Here is a 4,466-nt window from a genome sequence, read left to right as displayed (position 1 = left end):
GAGTGCTGTGGCATCACAGCTCACAGCAACCTCCAACTCCTGGGCTCAAGTGAGTCTACTGCCTCCGCCTCCCAAGTAGCTGGGACCACAGGCACCCACCACAATGCCTGGCTATTTTTTTTGGTTGCAGTCATCATTGTTGTTTGGCAGCCCAGGCTGGTTTCAAACCCGCCACCTTAGGTGTATGTGGCTGGCGCCTTAGCCACTTGAGTCACAGGTGCTGAACCTGTAAAATAATTTTTGATCATCTGGGTATATACCTAGTAGAGGAATTGCAGGATCGAACAGTAAGTCTACTTTTAGTTCCTTGAGTGTTCTCCAAGCTTCTATCCAAAAAGGCTATATTAGCTTGCATTCCCACCAGCAGTGAGAAGCGTTCCCTTCTCTCCACATCTACGCCAACATCTGTGGTTTTGGGATTTTGTAATGTGGGCTAATCTTACTGGGATTTTGTAATGTGGGCTAATCTTGGATGATATCTCAAAGTGGTTTTGATTTGCATTTCTCTGATGATTAAGGATGATGAGCATTTTTTCATATGTTTGTAGGCCATTAACCTGTCTTCATCAGAGGAGTTTCTATTCAAGTCTCTTGCCCACATAGAAATGGTGTTATTTATTCTTTTCTTATTGATTAGTTTGAATTCTCTGTAGATTCTAGTTTCAACCTTTGTCAGAAGCGTAACATGCAAAGATCGTCTCCCATTCTGAAGGTTGTCTGTTTGCTTTACTTACTGTGCTCTTGGCTGTATAAAACCTTTTTAGTTTGATCAGATCCCAGTAATGTATTTTTGGTGTTGCTTCAATTAGCCAGGGGGTCCGCCTCATAAAATATTCTCCCAGGCCGATTTCTTCAAGTGTTTTCCCTGAACTCTCTTCTAGTGTTTTTATACTTTCATGTCTTAATTTTAAATCTTTTATCCAGTGAGAATCAATTTTTGTTAATGATGAAAGGTGGAGGTCCAGTTTCAGTTTTCTACACACAGGTCACCAGCCAGTTCACTCAGCACCATTTGTTAAATAGGGAGTCTTTCCCCTACTGAATATTTTTGATAGGCTTGTCAAAGATCAAATGTTGATAAGTAGCTGGGTTCATCTCTTGGTTCTCTATTCTGTTCCATAAATCTACCACTCTGTTTTTGTGCCAGTACCATGCTGTTTTGATCACTATAGATTTATAGTATAACCTGAAGTCTGGTAATATGATACCTCCTGATTTGTTCTTATTTCTGAGTAATGTATTTGCTATTCAAGGTTTTTTCTGATTCCATATAAAACGAAGTACTATTTTTTCAAGTTCTTTGCAGTATGACAATGATGCTTTAATAGGGATTGCACTAAATCTATAGATTGCTTTGGGTAGTATGGACATTTTAACAATGTTGATTCTTCCCAGCCACGAACATGGTATGTTTTTCCATTTGTTAACATCTTTAGCTATTTCTTTTCTCAGAGTTTCATAGTTCTCCTTATAGAGATCTTTCATGTCCTTTGTTAGGTAAATTCCCAGATATTTCATCTTCTTTGGCACTATTGCAAAAGGAATAGAGCCCTTGATTGTTTTTTCAGCTTGACTACTTTGGCATATATAAAAGCTACTGACTTGTAAGTATTGATTTTGTATCCTGAAATGCTGCTGTATTCCTTGATCACTTCTAAGAGTTTTGAAGTTGAGTCCCTGGCATTTTCCAGGTATAGGATCATGTCATCAGCAAAGATTGAGAGTTTGATCTCCTCTGACCCTATTTGGATACCCCTGATCGCTTTCTCGTGCCTGATTGCGATAGCTAAGATGTCCATTACTATATTAAATAGCAGTGGAGACAGTGGGCATCCTTGCCTTGTTCCTGATCTGAGTGGAAATGTTTTCAATTTTACACCATTCAATATGATATTGGCTGTGGGTTTGCTGTAAATGGCCTCTATCAGTTTAACAAATGTCCCTTCTATGCATATTATCTTAAGAATTCTGATCACAAAAGGATGCTGGATATTATCAAAGGCTTTTTCTGCGTCAATTGAGAGAATCATATGGTCTTTGTTTTTTCTTTTATTGATGTGATGTATTATATTTATAGATTTGTGTATGTTGAACCAGCCCTGGAACCCTAGAATAAAACCAACTTGATCATGGTGTATAATTTTTTGATGTGTTGTTGAATCCTGTTTGCTAAGATCTTATTGAACATTTTTGCATCAATATGCATTAATGATATTGGTCTATAATTTTCTTTCTTTGTCAGATCCTTTCCTGTTTTGGGTATCAGGGTGATATTTGCTTCATAGAATTGTTGGGAAATATTCTTTCTTTTTCTATGCTTTGGGAAATGTTGTATAATATAGGTACTAATTCCTCTTGAAATGTTTGATAGAATTTGAATGTGAAGCCATCTGATCCTGGACTTTTCTTTTTAGGCAGATTTTGTATTGATGATGCTATTTCAGTGGTTGATATAGGTCTATTTAAGATTTTTAATTCTTTCTGGTTGAGTCTAGGAAGGTGGCATGCTTCCAGGTATTGGTCCATTTCCTTCAGATTTTCATATTTCTGGGAATAGAGATTTTTGTAGTAATCATTGAGGATTTTTTTAATTTCTGAAGTGTCTGTTGTTATTTCTCCTTATCGTTTCTGATAGATGATATTAGAGATTTTACTTTTCTATTTCTGGTTAGGTTGGCCAAAGGTATATCAATTTTGTTAATTTTTTCAAAAAATCAACTTTTTGGTTCATTGATCTTCTGAATGATCCTTTTGTTTTCAATTTCATTTAATTCTGCCCTAATTCTGGTTATTTCTTTTCTTCTGCTGGGTTTGGGGTTGGAATGTTCCTCTTCCAGTTGCCTGAGATGATCCATTAAGTTGTTGGCCTCCTCTCTTTCTGTTTTCTTGATGATGGCTTCCAGTGCTATAAATTTCCTTCTTAGGACTGCCTTTGCAGTATCACACAAATTTTGATAATTTGTGTCTTCATTTTCATTTAGTTCCAAAAATTTGGTGATTTCCTTCTTAATCTCATCTTTGACCCAGCTATTAGTCAGCCTAAGATTACTTAGCTTCCATGATTTTATTTAAGTGTGGAGATTCCCATTGCTGTTGACATCAACTTTTATTCCATGGTGGTCTGAGAAGATACAAGGAATAATTTCTATACTTTTAAATTTCCTGAGGTTAGAATTGTGTCCTATGGTATGGTCTATTTTGGAGGATGACTCATGGGCTAATGAGAAGAATGTATATTCAGTTTTATTAGGGTGAAATGTTCTGTAGAGGTCTGTAAAGTCCTTTTGTTCTAGGGTCAGGTTTAAGTCTAGTATTTCTTTGTTTAGTTTCTTCTTGGAGGATCTATCCAAAACTGTCAAAGGGGTGTTAAAATCTCCAACTATTATAGTGCAGGAAGATTTTAAGTTGTTCATATCCATTAGGCTCTGCTTTATGAATTGCGGAGCATTCTGGTAGGATACATAAATGTTAATTATTGACATATCTTCACGTTGGGTATTTCCCTTGACAAATATGTAGTGACCTTCCTTATCTTTCTTTATCTTTGTTGGTTTAAAGCCAATTGTGTCTGCTACTAAAATTGCAACCCCTGCTTTTTTTAGGTTTCCATTTGCCTATATTATACAAGTCCATCCCTTCACCTTGGGTCTATTTTTTTCCTTTAAGGTAATGTGAGATTCTTGTATACAGCAGATATCCAGTCTGAGTTTATGTGTCCAGTCAGCCAGCCTGTGTCTCTTTAGAGGACAATTTAAAGCATTCACATTAATTGAGAAAATTGATAAGCCTGGTTGTGTTTTGGGTGTCATGACTTTCAGATGTCCAGTGGACATTTTTAATCCTTTCACCACCATGGAAGTTGGATTTTGTTCAAAAAATTTCTGGGTGAGTTTACTTTGGAGGTAGAGCATGACACTGGTTGTTGTGGAGGATGGGTCTGAGAATATCCAGGGGAGCTGGTTTAATTATGGCAAAATTCTTCAACATGTCTATGTCATTAAAGTATTTGATTTGATTTGATTTCATTGCAAATGAAACTCATTTTAGCTGGATAGAGGATCCTGGGCTGGAAGTTGTTTGGTTTTAAGAGATTGAAGGTTGATGACCATCTTCTTCTGGCTTGAAACATTTCAGCTGAGAGATCTGCAGTGATTCTGGTTTTTCTCCCTTTGTAGGTGATGCTTTTCTTCCATCTGGCTGCTTGCAGAATTTTCTCCTTCATCTTCACTTTGGCAAAGTTAATTACAATGTGTCTAGAAGATGCTTTATTTGGATTGAGTCTTGCTGGGATTCTGAAACTGTCTGCTATCTGAAGTTCTGAATCTATTCCAGTGTTTGGGAAATTCTCCTCCAAAATCCCTTGAAGTAGAGCATCTGTACCTTTAGGACCATCCTCTTCTCCTTTGGGAATTCCTATAAGATGAATGTTTGATCTTTTGGAGTGATCCCACAACTCTCTCAGGGAA

The sequence above is a fragment of the Otolemur garnettii genome, unplaced genomic scaffold (assembly GCF_000181295.1).
Source record: "Otolemur garnettii isolate 467f Iridium unplaced genomic scaffold, OtoGar3 scaffold00011, whole genome shotgun sequence".
Taxonomy (NCBI): domain Eukaryota; kingdom Metazoa; phylum Chordata; class Mammalia; order Primates; family Galagidae; genus Otolemur; species Otolemur garnettii.
The sequence above is the reverse complement of the archived record's forward strand: the minus strand, read 5'-3'. Positions refer to the sequence as shown.